The 17756-nt window shown below is 32.1% G+C and overlaps 1 protein-coding gene across 5 annotated transcripts in view; it reads left to right on the top strand.

Moving 5' to 3' along the window:
* Window positions 1–17756, top strand: part of LOC135140865 (LIM domain only protein 3-like) — a 228676-nt gene that overhangs the window by 43451 nt on the left and 167469 nt on the right. The window lies entirely within an intron of this gene.

Below are 17756 nucleotides of genomic sequence, written 5' to 3'. Positions count from 1 at the left end.
AGCTTGAAAAGTGTCAAAGTTAATTGCCGCGACAGTTAAGAAGAGTTAATTGGGTGTTGTTTCTAACGAGTTTGCTTTGCGACGGAAAGGGGACTCATTAACATATTACATTGTAGAGACATCTGCGACGAAAATACCATTCTTTGAAAAAGTGCATACAGCTTTTTAGACTTCTGCGAAACCGAATTGAACGAAATATATACCTAAATAGGAAAAGCAGACACGGTCTCGACGCCCTGCTATATATTACGGCATCTTTTTAAAGCAACATTCCTGCGACAAGGAAACTGGATACATTTGTGTCAAGAAGGCTATTTTTAAACCATTAGTTCCATATACAGATTACCGTCCTTCATAGCGCATTTTCCCATGTTAATTCTTCTGAACTAAGTTGTAGCGTTGCGTCTCTTCGTGCCGCTGCTTCGTCATAAATTCTTCAGCGGGTGAGAGCAGCGGGAGGTTTGTAGATGGTATATACAGGCTACTTCCTAAAGCATGCCGGACTTAATCTCGAGGTGCTACGTAATTTTTTACTCAAGGTTCAAACTTCTTGGGAGCTTTTGGCTCCCATAACCTATTTGGTGTTTAACCTGACCTGACCTGGCTTACTCTAGTCTGACTTGCTGGGATATTTAAAAAATACTTTACAGTAAAGAAATGTCCAGAAGGCGAGCGCAGCGAGCACGGTCAGGTCAGGTCAGATCAATTAGAAGAATCTCCGCTGCTCTCAGTAGATTTTTGGATTTTCGAAGGAGTCTGACGTTTTTTTTTTTGAAGAAATTTTAAAAATCTCGGGGTACCGTTTTTTTTTTTTAATTTAAAAGAATCACCCGGCCTTTGTGTGTTTTTTTTTTTGGAAGAGTTGAATAAAACAATTTTTCAAAAAAATTAAAAAATCGAGGCGACGCGGCGTATTTTTCAAGAATTTAACTGTATCTCGGGGATTCAGATCTTTTTTTTCAAATATTTTTAAAAAAGTCTTTGGTATTTTTAAAAACGGCCAAAGAAAAAACAAACCAAAAAAAAACTTATCTTAACAGATACTAGTCCCGCCCACCACCCACCCTCTCTTTTCTTAAAGGGTATGTCATTTGCCAAAGTCAGTGTTATCTTAGCAGGTACTATCCCCGCCCACCCACCCTTTATTTTCTTAGAGGGTATGCCACTTGCCAAAATCAGTCCTATTCATTTGGTCTTTTTGATTTTTTATAGTCAATTGCTCGATCTTTCGATTTTTCGGCTTCCCGGATTTCGATTTTTCGTTTTTTTTTTAATATTTGATTTTTCGGTTTTTTAAATTTTTTGATTTTTAAAATTTTTGGCTTTTTCGATTTTTCAAGTTCTCGATTACTTTTTTCGGATTTCGATTTTTCAGTTTTTTAGTTTTTCGATTTTTGGGTTTATTGTTTTTTTTTTAATTTAGATGTTAAAATTTTTCCATTTCGGGCCATTTCGATTTCTCAATTTATCGATTTTTAGACATTTTGGATTTCCAATTCGTACGATTTATCAATTTTACATTTCCATTTTGGGATTTTTCAATTTCTCGATTTTTCAGTTTTTCGATTCTTCAATTTTTCGATTTTGTTAAATTTTAGATTTTTCGATTTCCCAATTTAAAGTTTTTTTGATATTTTGGTTTTTCGATTGTTTTAATTCACATTTTCGATTTTTTTTTGGATTTAACGATTTTTTGTTTGGGTTTCCAGATTTTAAGTTTTTTCGATTTTCCTAACATTTCGCTTCGTTTTTTCGATCTGTCAGTTTTGGGAATTTTTTAAGGTCTGGATTTTTAAATTTTTTATATTTTCATTGTTCGATTTTAAAGTTGAGGCTTTTTGATTTTTTATGTTTCGCTTGCCTGATTCTTCGATTTTTCGACTTTTCAGATTTCGATTTTTCCATTTTTCAGTTCTTCGATTTTGGGCTATTTCGATTTCTCAATTTATATATTTTTCGAATTTTCTATTTTTCAATTGTTCGATTTTTCAATTTTACATTTCCATTTTGGGATTTTTCAATTTCTCGATTTTTCAGTTTTTCGATTCTTCAATTTTTCGATTTTGTTAAATTTAGATTTTTCGATTTGTCAATTTCTAATTTCTAGTGTTTTCGATATTTTAGTTTTTCGATTTTTTAAATTTTACATTTCCAATTGTTTCTTTTGTCAATGTAACGATTTTTTTATGTTTTGGTTTCAAGATTTAAGTTAATTTCGATTTTCCCAACATTTCGGTTTTTGATTTTTAAAATTTTTAGCTTTTTCGATTTTTCAAGTTTTCGATTACTCAGTTTTTGAATATTTCAATTTTGGGAATTTTTCAATTTCTGGATTTTCAGTTTTTCGATATTTTCATTGTTCGATTTTTAAATTTTGGACTTTTTGATTTTTTATGGTCAATTGCCCGATCTTTCGGTTTTTCGATTTCTCGGATTTCGATTTTTCGGTTTTTTAGTTTTTCGAATTTTGGGTTTATTGTTTTTTTTAATGTGGATGTTAAAATTTTTCCATTTTGGGCCATTTCGATTTCTCAATTTATCGATTTTTAGACTTTTTGGATTTCCAATTTGTACGATTTATCAATTTTACAACATTTCCATTTTGGGATTTTTCAATTTCTCGATTTTTCAGTTTTTCGATTGTTCAATTTTTCGGTTTTGTTAAATTTTAGATTTTTGGATTTCTCAATTTCTAGTTTTTTTGATATTTTGGTTTTTCGATTGTTTTAATTCACATTTTCGATTTTTTTTTTGGATTTAACGATTTTTTGATGTTTGGGCTTCCAGATTTTAACTTTTTTCGATTTTTCCAACGTTTCGATTCGTTTTTTCGATCTTTCAGTTTTGGGAATTTTTTAAGTTCTGGATTTTTCAATTTTTCGATGTTTTCATTGTTCGATTTTGGTTGAGGCTTTTTGATTTTTTGTGATTCGCTTGCCTGATTCTTCGATTTTTCGACTTTTCAGATTTCAATTTTTCCATTTTCCAATTATTCGATTTTGGGCTATTTCGATTTTTCAATTTATCTATTGTTCGACTTTTCGATTTTCCAATTGTTCGATTTTTCAATCTTACATTTCCATTTTGGGATTTTTCAATTTCTCGAATCTTCAATTTTTCGATTTCGGTAAATTTTGGATTTTTCGATTTCTCAATTTTTATTTTTTTTGACGATTTTTGATGTTTCGGTTTCCGGATATTAAGTTTTTTTGGTCTTAGCAAGAACTACTCCGCCTACCCGCCCTTTATTTTCCTAGAAGGTATTTTATTGGCCTAAACCAATCTGATCTTAGCCGGTACTAGGTCCGCCCACCCACCCTTTATTTTTTTAGAAGGTATCCCTATTGCCAAAATCCGTCCTGTCTTGGCAAGTACTAGCCCCGCCCACCCACCCTATCTCAATTGTGATGATTTTTTTTATTCGTCGTGAGTTAAGAAGGCGGAGCTTAACTGCAAAATTCTTATTTCTGCAGGTGAAATTAAAAACATGTTTTTGAGTATCGTCTTATTCAAAGAATACTACGCATATTAAGAAAAAATTAAAGCCAAAGACTAAACCCCACCCATACCTGCCCTGATCTAAATAGTAAAGAAGTTTTCATTCGTTGGCAGACCGCGGGGAGGAGCCTAATTCCAAACTCCATATTTCCTTACAAAAATTTACCTTTTTAAACGTGTTATAAGTTTCTAAGAATAAAAAAAAAGCAAGAACTAGCCCCAACCATTTGTTCTCTATTTTCCTAGAAGGTATGCCATTTGCCAAAACCAATCTTATCTTAACAGGTACTAACCCGGCCCACCGCCCACCCTCTCTTTTCTTAAAGGGTATGTCATTTGCCAAAGTCAGTGTTATCTTAGCACGTACGTACTATCCCCGCCCACCCACCCTTTATTTCCTTAGAGGGTATTCCATTTGCCAAAATCAGTCCTGTCCATTTTGGGAGTTTTTCTTTAATTTTGGTCTTTTTGATTTTTTATATTCAATTGCTCGATCTTTTGGTTTTTCGGCTTCCCAGATTTCGATTTTTCGTTTTTTTTTTAATTTTTAGATTTTTCGGTTTTTTAAATTTTTTGATTTTTGGGTTTATTGTTTTTTTTTTTAATTTAGATGTTTAAATTTTTCCATTTTGGGCCATTTCGATTTGCCAATTCTCTTTTTCGACTTTTTGAATTTCCAGTTTGTCGATTTATCAATTTTACATTTCCATTTTGGGATTTTTCAATTTCTCGATTTTTCAATTTTTCGATTTTGTTAAATTTAGATTTTTCGATTTCTCCATTTCTAATTTCTAGTGTTTTCGATATTTTATTTTTCGATTTTTTAAATTTTACATTTCCAATTGTTTCTTTTTTCAATATAACGATTTTTTGATGTTTTGGTTACCAGATTTAAGTTGATTTTGATTTTCCCAACATTTCGGTTTTTTGATTTTTAAAATTTTTAGCTTTTTCGATTTTTCAAGTGTTAGATTACTCAATTTTTCAATATTTCAATTTTGGGAATTTTTCAATTTCTGGATTTTCAGTTTTTCGGTATTTTCATTGTTCGATTTTTAAATTTTGAACTTTTTGATTTTTTATAGTCAATTGCCCGATCTTTCGGTTTTTCGATTTCTCGGATTTCGATTTTTTAGTTTTTTAGTTTTTCGAATTTTGGGTTTATTGTTTTTTTTTTTAATTTGGATGTTAAGATTTTTCCATTTTGGGCCATTTCGATTTCTCAATTTTTCAATTTTTGGTCTTTTTGGATTTCCAATTTGTCGATTCATCAATTTTACATTTCCATTTTGGGATTTTTCAATTTCTCGATTTTTCAGTTTTTCGATTCTTCAATTTTTCGATTTCGTTAAATTGTAGATTTATCGATTTCCCAATTTTCAATTGTTTTGATATTTTAGTTTTTCGTTTTTTTTTTAATTTACATTTTCGATTTTTTCTTTTTTGGATTTAACGATTTTTTGATGTTTGGGTTTCCAGATTTTAAGTTTTTTCGATTTTCCCAACATTTCGATTCGTTTTTTCGATCTTTCTGTTTTGGGAATTTTTTAAGTCCTGGATTTTTCAATTTTTTGATATTTTCATTGTTCGATTTTTGAGTTGATGCTTTTTGATTTTTTGTGTTTCGCTTGCCTGATTCTTCGATGTTTCGGCTTTTCAGATTTCGATTTTTCAATTTTACAACATTTTCATTTTGGGATTTTTCAATTTCTCGATTTTTCAGTTTTTCGAATCTTCAATTTTTCGATTTTGTTAAATTTTAGAATTTTCGATTTCTCAATTTCCAGTTTTTTTTGATATTTCAGTTTTTCGATTTTTTAATTTACGTTTTCGTTTCTTTCTTTTTGGATTTAACGAGTTTTTTATGTTTGGGTTTCCAGACTTTAAGTTTTTTCGATTTTCCCAATATTTCGATTCGTTTTTTCGATCTTTCAGTTTTGGGAATTTTTTAAGTACTGGAGTTTTTAATTTTTTGATATTTTCATTGTTCGATTTTTGAGTTGAGGCTTTTTGATTTTTTGTGTTTCGCTTGCCTGGTTCTCCGATTTTTCGACTTTTCAGATTTCGATTTTTCCATTTTTCAATTCTTCGATTTTGGGCTATTTCGATTTCTCAATAATATCTATTTTTCAACTTTTCGATTTTTCAGTTTCTCGATTCTTCAATTTTTCGATTTCGCTAAATTGTGGATTTTTCGATTTCTCAATTTCAAGTTTTTTTGATATTTTAGTTTTTCGATTTTTCCATTTTTCTATTCTTCGATTTTGGGCTATTTCGATTTTTCAATATATCTATTTTTCGACTTTACGATTTTCCGATTGTTCGATTTTTCAATTTTACATTTCCATTTTGGGATTTTTCAATTTCTCGGTTTTTCAGTTTTTCGATTCTTCAATTTTTCGATTTTGTTCAATTTTAGATTTTTCGATTTCTCAATTTCCAGTTTTTTTGATATTTTAGTTTTTCGACTTTTTTAATTTGCAATTTCGATTTTCTTTTTTTGGATTTAACGATTTTTTGATGTTTGGGTTTCCAAATTTTAAGTTTTTTCGATTTTCCCAACATTTCGATTCGTTTTTTCGATCTTTCAGTTTTGGGAATGTTTTAAGTTCTATATTTTTCAATTTTTCAATATTTTCATTGTTCGATTTTAAAGTTGAGGCTTTTTGATTTTTTATGTTTCGCTTGCCTGATTATTCCATTTTTCGACTTTTTAGATTTCGATTTTTCCATTTTTCAATTCCTCGATTCTGGGCTGTTTCGATTTTTCAATTTGATATCTATTTTTCGACTTTTCGATTTTTCAATTGTTCGATTTTTCAATTTTACGACATTTCCATTTTGGGATCTTTCAATTTCTTGATTTTTCAGTTTTTCGATTCTTCAATTTTTCGATTTCGTTAAATTTTGGATTTTTCGATTTCTCAATTTCTAGTTTTTTATTTTAGTTTCCCGATTTTTTAAATTTTACATTTCCGCGTCTTTTGTTTTTCGATTTAACGATTTTTGATGTTTCGGTTTCCAGATTTTAAGTTTTTTTGTCTTAGCAAGAACTAGCCCCACCCACACGCCCTTTATTACCTTAGAGGGTATCCCATTGGCCAAAAAATCAGTCCTGTCTTGGCAAGTACTAGCCCCGCCCACCCGCCCTCTATTTTCCTAGGGGATATGTGATTTGCCAAAATCATAAGCGATATACAAAAAGGTGAAAAAGACGCGGTACAAAGAGACAAAAAAGGTAAAAAAATGCCGACAAGAGAGAGAAAAAAATATGAAAAAACCACTCGAAATCCTACTCGTTTCTTTAAAAATTTTGAATTTTAAAATAATTTAAGGGAATCTCGGGGGTTCTTCGTGTTTTATTAAGAAATTAAAAGTATCTTCGGGGACCCTAGTGGTTTTTTTTTTTTGGAGAAGAGTTCAAAAAATCTCGAAGGCTCCAAAAAAAAAAAAAATCTCGGGGGACCCAGCGTATTTTTTAGAAAATTTAAAAAAGGGTCTCGGGGGTTCGTAGTGTTTTTCTAAAAAGCTTGAAAAATCTCGATGGCCCCAACTGTGCCTTTTTTAAGAATTTAAAGGAATCACGGGAAATCCTATTTTTTTTCTTAATTTAAAAGGATGCCTGAGGTCCTTCGTGTTTTTTTTTAACTTAAAAGAATCTTGAGGGACATTGGTGACTATTTTTTTTTTATATAAAGGATCTTGGGAAGACCTCTTTTTCTTGTGAAGAATTTAAGAGAATCTCCAGAGACCCTAGTGTTTTTTTTTGTTTGAAAAATTTTGAGGAATCTTGGGGGTTTCTGGTGTTTTTTTTTGACTGAGTTGGCCATACTTGACTTGGTTTGATCTGACGTAGAAGAAAAGTAGAGGATTTAAGTTGATTACTACAAACATTTACCATTTTGCCTTTTTTTTCAATATGTGTAGACTTGTTTTCACAACATGAAACAAAAAATGGAACATTTGCATAAGGAATTTTCGATCCATAATTCTGGGACGTAGATCTCGGCGTGCTGATTCCAAAAATATAGCCTGTTGATGGTCGCGGAGCGACATTTTCGAAAAAATCGGTACGAAATGCCTAATTTTTCGAATTTTCAAAAATTTCGATATTTCAACCTTCGATTCTGGAAAAACGGTTACAGCTATCGAAGAATCGAGGCCGGAAGCGAGTTCTAGAGCTCGAAATCTACAAGAAAATGTACTCAGTTAGGTTTCGAAAATGTCAAAATTTCGACGAAATGTGAAGAAGGGAGGACCATTGGAAAATTTACACTTTTGAAAAAGTCGTCTAAAAATTCTGAAAAAATTCTGGAAAAATGTACCATTTTAACCATGTTTTAAGTTTCTTATTGTGAAAAGATGGCTATGTATATTAAGAAAACAAAAGAAAAATATAAGCCCCGCCCACCCACCCTGTCTCAATTCTGATGATATTTTATTTTATTCGTCGTAAGTCGAGGGGTGGAGCTTAATTGTAAAATCCTTATTTTCTAGGAGAAATTACCATGTGAAATATGTTCTTAAGTAATTGCCTTATACAAAGAAAACTGAATGTATGAATTAAAAAGAAGTGCAAATGAGAAGCCCCACCTATCCGTCTCGATGTCAATCGTGATGAATTTGTCATTCGTTGTCAGACCGAGGGGCGGAGCGTACTTGCAAAATTGATATTTCCCTATACAAATTTACCATTTGAAACATGATTTAAGTTTCTTGTTGTGAAAAGATAACTGCAAATATTAAGAAAAAAAGTCAAAATGTGGCCCCGCCCACCCATCCTGTCTCAATTGTGATGATTTTTTTTATTCATCGTGAGCCAAGGGGGCGGGGCTTAACTGCAAAATCCTTATTTCACTACGAGAAATGTCGTCGGATTTTACCTTAACTTAGCCTGATCTCACTTGACAAGACTTGAGCTGGGCTAGTCTAATCTGACTTGTTTTGACCCGATTTGGCCTAACTTGACTTGATCTGGTCTTCGCTTAAATGAACCTGGCCTGGACGGATTTACCCTGACTCGGCCAGACCTGTTTTGGCCTAGTTTGATTCACCTAACTTGATCTGATCTGGCCTGGCATAACCGGGTCCAACTTGACTTGACGTTCGCCTAGATTAACCTGGTCTATTTTAGACGGCACACATCTATGTATGATTTAAAATAAGGAAGGAAAAGTTCGTCCTAAGATGCTTTCAGAGCTCAGTTTCGTGGAATTAATTTTTCAAAATCTAACCATATTTCTGTTAATGGAAGTGCGGTTATATCTAAATGAACCCAGACACGGTCTCGAGGTCTTATGGCAGTCCTCCGGATTCATTCATGCCACGAATCCGGCTCCAAACCGCGCCTCCCCTTCCGCCCCACCCCGCCATCGTTCGTCTTCGTTGCGGAATCTCATTCTTCCGGATAGCTCAATCTGCCCTAACCTTTATCGTCCCATCCCCGCGACAACTCTTCGTCATAAATCCCCGCGCTCTATGTACGTATGTGCAGGCCGGAGCATTAAGGGCTGTTGTAGACGTTGTGTAATTATAATTAGAGCGGGTGGGATGTTGACGCACCATCCACCGCAGGCAGCTAAGTAACGTCATTCATTACGCGATTCAGGCTCACATTATCCGACATTAAGCTTAATCGCGCCAAGTATTCCAAGTGCGCCAGTAATTAATGCAGTATACATGTCGTTAACATTCTTAGGTCAGCTTCGGTGGGCTCGTTATTTGCGAATGTTATGGGCCCTGACCACGGGAGACGGATTATGAGCGGCCCCGAATTATGCACTTTTCGCCAGCTAAGCCCCGCACCGACAGATAAACAAGAATGCGCCCCGCAGGGCCCCCGTATTGATTCGGCGTGTAAGGAGATTACCCCGACGTTTAAATCATGCTTAGTCCCGGTCGACGCGCCGTCCTCCGGCCGCTAATGTATGGTAAGCTCGCTCGCATATTCGCCGTGACGTGTCGCAGGTACGCATAAAGACGGTCGCCGCCGCGGGGGCCCAAGAAGCCCGATGCAGCGGAAAGGAATTAATCGGGCGTTAACACCGGGGAAACCGGCGTCCCGCAAGGGGCGCTCCGCGGGCCTATCCTTTCACTACATTGCGGGAAACGCGTCCGAAAAGGAAGATTGCGCTCGTTCCACTTTTTTTGCGAAAATCCGCGGAGCGTCGTGCGCTCGGTCGCCGGGTTTGAGGCTCGGCGGTGCAATTATGGCAAGTAGGCTCCGATTACGCCGTAATTGCCTTAATTTATTATTTTTAATTAATTCTCTTTAAGGAGAAAAAACGTGACATTGTAAACAACACCAGAACGGTTACTTTACACTTTTTAAATGTCATCGCACGTTATAAAGTTATGGCTTGCAGGAGATCATTATTTAAACGACCCATTAAGCGAAATTAATTTACGTTTATGAGCGGCGTGATGTGTTCATCCCATCTGTGCATTTACGACTTCGGCGGCGGTACGGAGAAGAGCACGGACTCGCAAGGTGAGCGGTGGAAATTCCTGACACTCATTTTTATTATTATTATTATTATTATTATTGACGATATTATGGATGCTGCTGTGGCATAGTCATAGAGATAGATTAGGCGGAAAATGTATGACGAAAAGAAAGGGACCCAAAATGGATCCCTGCGGCACCCCCAACTTGGGTTTCTTGTTTGGCGTTCTGTAGATGGAGAACTCCCTCCGCTCCTGAACTGCAGCCCAACAAATCCCGTTTCTTTGGAAAGTTATAAAAAAATTTTTGTTGACCTCTAAATTTCCCATAATTTACGAATTTGAAAAAGTCTTGAATCCCTCAGTGTTTGGGTGCCCATGGTGTTTAAAAGAATTTTTGGGGACTTTGGTGTTCTATTTTTGGAAAATTCTGAGCTGATCTGTTTTTGAGTCAATTTTGGGACCCGTTTTTTTTTTTTGAAAAATTTAAACCCGTCTTGAGGTTCTAGGTATTCCTGTTTGGAAAGAATTTGGAAGTGCTTTGGACTTCTAGTGTCTTTTCTTATAATAATTTAATTAAATTTCTTAGGATACGTCATTTAAGTCATATCTCATTTGCCAAAACCAATCTTATCTTAGCAGGTACTAGCCCCGCCCACCCACCCTTTATTTTCTTACAGGGTATGTCATTTGCCAAAATCAGTCCTGTCCATTTTGGGAGTTTTTAATTTCTCGATTTTTCAATTTTTCGATTCTTCAATTTTTCGATTTTGTTAAATTTTAGATTTTTCGATTTCTTAATTTCCAGTTTTTTGATATTTTAGTTTTTCGATTTTTTTAATTACATTTTCGATTTTTTCTTTTTTGGATTTAACGATTTTTTAATGTTTGGGTTTCCAGATTTTAAGTTTTTTCGATTTTCCCAACATTTCGATTCGTTTTTTCGATCTTTCAGTTTTGGGAATTTTTTAAGTTCGGATTTTTCAGTGTTTCGATATTTTCATTGTTCGATTTTAAAGTTGAGGCTTTTTAATTTTTCGACTTTTCAGATTTCGATTTTTCCATTTTTCAATTCTTCGATTTTGGGCTATTTCGATTTCCCTAGTTTATCTATTTTTCGACTTTTCGATTTTCCGATTGTTTGATTTTTCAATTTTACATTTCCATTTTGGGATTTTTAAATTTCTCGATTTTTCAGTTTTTCGATTCTTTAATTTTTCGATTTCGTTAAATTTTGGATTTTTCGATTTCTCAATTTCTAGTTTTTTATTTTAGTTTTCCGATTTTTAAAATTTTACATTTGCGTGTTTTTTTTCGATTTAACGATTTTTGTTCTTTTGGTTTCCAGATTTTAATTTTTTTTTGTCTTAGCAAGAACTAGCCCCACCCACACGCCCTTTATTACCTTAGAAGGTATCCCATTGGCCAAAATCAGTCCTGTCTTGGCAAGCACTAGCCCCGCCCATCTGCCCTCTATTTTCTTAGGGGATATGTGATTTGCCAAAATCATAAGCGATTTTCAAAAAGGTGAAAAAGACGCGGTGGAAAGAGACAAAAAAGGTAAAAAAATGCCGACAAGAGAGAAAAAAAAATGAAAAACCACTGGAAATCCTACTCGTTTCTTTAAAAATTTTGAATTTTAAAATAATTTAAGGGAATCTCGGGGAGCCTTGAGGTTCTAGGTATTCCTGTTTGGAAAGAATTTGGAAGTGCTTTGGACTTCTAGTGTCTTTTCTTATAATAATTTAATTAAATTTCTTAGGATACGTCATTTAAGTTATATCTCATTTGCCAAAATCAGTCTTAGCAGGTGCTAGCCCCGCCCACCCACCCTCTCTTTTCTTAGAGGGTATGTCATTTGCCAAAGTCACTATTATCTTAACAGGTATTAGCCCCGCCCACCCGCCCTCTCTTTTCTTAGAGCGTATCTCATTTGCCAAAATCAGTATTATCTTACCAGGCTACTAGCCCCGCCCACCCACCCTCTCTTTTCTTAGAAGGTATGTCATCTGCCAAAATCAGTTTTATCTTAACTAGTACTTGCTAAGATAAAATTGACTGTGGCAAATTACATACCCTCTTAAGAAAATTGAGGGCGAGGGGGCGGGGCTAGTACTTGTTACCGTAAAACTGATTTTGGTAAATGACATATTTTTTAAAAAAATAAATGGGGTGGCGCTAGTTATTGCTAAGACAAGACTGATTTTGGCAAATGATATACCTTCTAAGAAAATAGAGGGCGGGTGGGCGGGGCCGGTAAGACTGATTTAAAAAAAAGAAAAATTGAAAAACCAAAAATTGATATCCGAAAAGTCGGAAAATTGAGAAAACGAAGTCTAAAATAAAGAGAAATTGGAAAAAGAAAATTGGAAAAATTTTAAAAATCGAAAAACCGTGACGTCGAGACATTGAAAATTCGGAAAATTGAAAAATTGAAATACAGTTAAAAAAATTAAAATCGAGAAATCTAACCATCAAAAAATCATTAAATCGGAAAATGTAAAAATCGAAATTATAAAATTTAAAAAATCAAAAAACAAAAATCAAAAGTAAAAAAAAATAAAATCGAAAAATTTATTAAACGAACAGATCCAAGTGAAAAAGAAAATTAAAACGAATTATCTAAAATCGGAAAAACAAAAAATTGCAAAACTGAAAAATCTAAAAATTATACAAACTAAAAATTGTAGAATCGAAAAAATAAAATATGTACATAAAAATTGAAAAATCGAGGATTTGTAAAATTAAAAACTAAAAATCGAAGAACGGTACAAAAGCGAGATGAAAAATCGAAAAATTAAAAATCCAAAGGTGAAAAATTAATAATCGAGAAATTGAAGTCAAAAATTGAAAAAATTAAAAACTAATTATCTGAAAATAGAAAAAACCAAAAAATTTACAAATTCAAAAATCGAAAAATTTTAAATAGTAAAAACTAAAAACTGCATAAAGAAACATTTTTAATCGATAACCTGAAACATGAAAACAATTGAAAAATTCAAAAGTGGAAATATTGAATAATTATAAAAACCAAAAGTTAATAAATATCTAAATATTGAAAAATTGAAAAACCGTAGAAACCGCAAACTGTATATCGAAAAATCCAAGAAAAGGAAAAGGAAAACATTTAAAAATTGAAAAGTCCAAAAATCGTAAAATTGTAAAATTAAAGAAACGAAAAATTGAAAAAATACAATATAGAACACCTGAAAAATCGAAAAATTGAAAAGATGGAAAACTATAAAACAGAAATACCCAAAAAGCGAAAAATCAGAAAAAATAAAAATCGAAATTATAAAATTTAAAAAATCAGAACTAAAAAAAATTAAAATCGAAAAATTTATTAAACGAGCAAATCCAAAAGAAAAAATGAAAACGAATTATCTAAAATCGGAAAAACAAAAATTTGCAAAATTGAAAAATCCAAAAATTGTACAATCGGAAAATTAAAAAATCTAAAAAATGAAAAACCGAAAAACTGTAGAATTAAAAATCGAGGAACGTTACAAAAGCAAGATAAAAAATCGAAAGAGTGAAATCAAAAAATTAAGAGTCAAAAAGAGTGAAAAAATTAAAAAACCAAAAATTAACAAATTCAAAAATTTGAAAATCGAAATATTTAAAATTGTTAAATCTAAAAATTACATATAGAAAAATTTTTAATCGAAAACCTGAAAAATGAAAACAATTGAAAAATTCTAAAGTGGAAATAATGAAAAATTTAAAAAAACCGAAAGTTAATAAATACATATCTAAAAATTGAAAAATTGAAAACCTGTAGAAACGGCAAATTGTATATCGAAAACTCCAAGAAAATAAAAAGGAAAACATAAAATGGTCAAATTAATAAAACGAAAAATTGGAAAATACAAAATTTTCACAAGTTGAAAAATCAAAAAACTATAAAATTTAAAAATTGCATATAGAAAAATTTTAAACACAGAACCTGAAAAATAAAAAATTAAAACATCTAAAGATTGAAAGGTCTAAAAACTATAAAAATGAAAACATTGAAGATCGTAAAACTGAAATCCAAAAATTGTAAAAATGAAAAATTGAAAAACCGAAAAACTGGAGAATAAAAATTGAAAATCTAAAAATTGAAGAGACGAAAAATTAGAATATGTACATAACAATTGAAAAATCGAGGATTTGCAAAATGGAAAACTGAAAATAGAAAAACTACAAATCGAAAAATGGTAAAAAAAGCAAAATGGAAAATTGAAATGGTGAAATCGAAAAATTAAAAATCAAAAAACTTAAAAATTAATAACCCAGAAAATGAAATCAAAAATTGAAAAAATAAAAAACTAATTATCTAAAAAGAGAAATACCAAAAAAATCAAAAGTAGAAATATTGCAAAATGAAAAGAAATGAAAGTTAATAAACGTATCGAAAAATTGAAAAATTGTAGAAACGGCAAATTGAAAATCGAAAAACTGAAGAAAAGAAAACTAAAAACATCTAAAACTGGAAAAGTCTAAAAATTATAAAATATGAAAATTGAAATCGTAAAATTGAAACACGAAAATTTGACAAAATAGAAAAAATTAAATCCAGCAACTGAAAAATCGACAAATTGAACAACTGGAAAATTTAGAGTTGAAATACAAAAAAATACCGAAAAACGCAAAAAACCTGAAATGTCGAAAAAATGTAAAATTGAAATATTGAAAAGGCAAAATATTGCAGGATCCAAAAGTTGAGAAATGAAAAAACTGCAAAAATGGAAATATTTAAAAACCGAAAAATCGCAAACAAAAAAATTGAATAATCGAAAATTAAAAATTAGGAAAGTAAAAAATTCCAAAAACGGAATAATCGAAAAATCGGAGAACAGCAAAATTGATGTCTTTAAAAACAAAAAACTAGAAATCGAACAATCGAAAAACGTAAAATTTAAAAGAAAAAAAAATATTCTCTTCACTCGTTTTTCCAGAAAAAATGCAAAATATAAAATTTTAAACATGTTTTAAGTTTCTTGTTGTGCAAAAAAGACTACATATGTTAAGAAAAAAAAAAGGCAAAATATTAGCCCCGACCACCCACCCTATCTCAATTGTGATGATTTTTTTTATTTGTCGTGAGCCGAGGGGTGAAGCTTAATTGCAATTCTCATTTTTCTCTAAGAAATTACCAAGTGAAACATATCCTAAATAACGAAGTAAAACTTTTAAAAGTCCAAGAATTGAAAAGTAAAAAAAAAGAAAAAATAAAGCTCGGGAATTAAAAATTCTTGAATGAATGTTCGTTGAAACTTATTCTTGATTCATTCTCCACTCGTTTTTCCAGAAATGGCCAGCTTAAAAACCTGTATCATATGAATATCGACAAGGTTGACTTTTAATAACCGAAAAACTTACAAGGTAACAGACAATTAACTCCGTCGTTCATTTCAATTTTTAAACTGGCGGCGTCATGAAACTGAATTCAGACAAAAATTTCAGAGACAAAAGTTCCCATTCAGCGATTCGTAAAAATGCCGATTTTGCAGGAAAAATCGGTTTTGCTTCAGAGGCCAAGGAATTTCGCCGCTCGCAAATTGGCAGCCGTTTTTTAATTAGCCGATAGCATCGACAATAAAGACGGTTTATCGAACACAAAAACGCACCGACAATTACATTTCACAGTACCATGCTTGACTGAATATTAATAACGCAGTAATAACGTGATTAGATTCACAAATAAACCCGAACAAATACGCGCAAACAAACACCAACGTATTGTACATTTATTAAATTAAATTATACGTAAGCTGGTGAAAGGGCAATTAAAATCCAAATTTAATTAATTCGTGGTGCGGTGTTCTATTGGAGTTATTTTCAAAAATGAACTCTGGAAATTAGCCAGCGCCAAGTTCGGTCGTAAACTTCCAACGTAGTTTTGCATATGTTTATCTTGAGGTAATTAAAAAAATGCTGCTAAATGGAATTTTGTTGATATACGGGCAATATTTTTAAATGATAACACTACAGGGTTTTTATTCAAATTGCCATGTTTGTGTTGCTTTTATCGCTTTTTGTCTGCGTGAATAAATTATAAGTACACATTAGCAATGTTGGGCGGAACGAATTTACTGATATGGGAAAAACGCGCCAATTTTCAAAAGGGGTCAATTTTTACTTCCCGAGCGTAAGCAAAGGAAGTATTGTAATCGAGTCCGTCAGCCGACTCTCTATTTTTACGTTTTCTCGATCTTTCATGACCCCTAGAAGACGAAGAAATAGGTCTCCCATTTCCGTCTGTCCGTCCGTCTGTCCGTCCGTCTGTCCGTCCGTCTGTCCGTCTGTCCGTCTGCCCCCGGATTTTTATTAGACAGATAATCTCCGAAAGTACTCGACCGATTGTTGTGAAATTTTGTACTTATATTAAGAATATCATGTAGATGGTAAAACGCTAACCAAAATTTGTCTAATCATCCCCACCACTAATGCGATGACGTCACTTCAAAATTGTACATAGTAAATGGGTTTTCAATTGTATAAAATAACATAGTCCTACACATGTAGTTTACAACTCTGAATCGACTTTTCACCCGAAACGTCCAGATTTTGGAAAAAAAATCAAAATTATAAAACAACATTTTGAAATTTAATTTTTAATCTGCTAACCAGAATGCTTTGAAATGTTGCAGATGTTTTAAGGCTATAAAGAGCATCATAAATCTTTAGTCAAAAAATATTTGCTTATCCCCTCCAAAAACTTGATGACGTCAGCTCAAAAGTTTGTGGCATAAATCATATCTAAAATGTACAAAATATGATGAGCCTGTACTTGTCATTTATCACTCCATTAATATTTTTTGGATTTGCATATACAGAGTGACTCAAAAAAATTAATGAATGCGTAAATATATTTTATTGATTTAATCAGGAACTACAAAACGGAATGCTCTGACATCTTGCACATGTTTTAAGGTTATAAAGAGCATAATAAATGTTTAGTCAAAATATATTTGCTCATCCCCTCCAAAAACTTGATGACGTCAGCTCGAAAATTTGCCGAATAAATCATATCTAAAATGTACAAAATATGATCAGTCTGTACTTGTGATCTATCACCCCATTCATATTTTTTGGATTTGCATATACAGGGTGATTCAAGAAAATAAATGAAAGCGTAAATTTATTTTACTGATTTACTCAGGAACTACAAAACCGAATGCTTCGAAATCTTGAAGATATTTTAAAATTATCATAAGCATGGTAAATTTTTGATCTAAACGTATTTGGTCGTCCCCCCTAAAAAATTTATGACGTCACCACAAAATTTTGCTGAATAAATCCTATCTAAAATGTACAAAATATGGTGAGTCTCTTCTTGTGATTTATCATTCCATTCAAATTTTTTCGATTTGCATATACAGGGTGACTCAAAAAAAATAATGAATGCGTAAATTTATTTTATTGATTTAATCAGGAACTACAAAACCGAATGCTTTGAAATCTTGCAGATGTTTTAAGGTTATAAAGAGCATAATAAATTTTTAGTCAAAATATATTTGGTTATCTTCTACAAAAAACTGATGACGTCAGCTCAAAAGTTTGCCGAATAAATCGTATCTAAAATGTACAAAATATGATGAGTCTGTACTTGTGATTTATCATTCCATTCATATTTTTGGATTTGCATATGCAGGGTGACTCAAAAAAATTAATGAAGGCTTGAATTTATTTTATCGATTTAATCAGGAATTACAAAACCGAATGCTTTGAAATCTTGGGAATATTTTAAAGTTATTATAAGCATGGTAAACTTTTGTTCAAAATGTATTTGTTCATCCCTCCTAAAAAAATTGATGACGTCACCCTTA

The sequence above is a fragment of the Zophobas morio genome, unplaced genomic scaffold (genome assembly GCF_036711695.1).
Source record: "Zophobas morio isolate AGI-343-1 ecotype UQ-CSIRO unplaced genomic scaffold, CSIRO_AGI_Zmor_V1 ptg000041l, whole genome shotgun sequence".
In the NCBI taxonomy this organism is placed as follows: domain Eukaryota; kingdom Metazoa; phylum Arthropoda; class Insecta; order Coleoptera; family Tenebrionidae; genus Zophobas; species Zophobas morio.
Note: the sequence above shows the minus strand (reverse complement) of the source record. Positions and strands in the feature narration are given on the sequence as shown.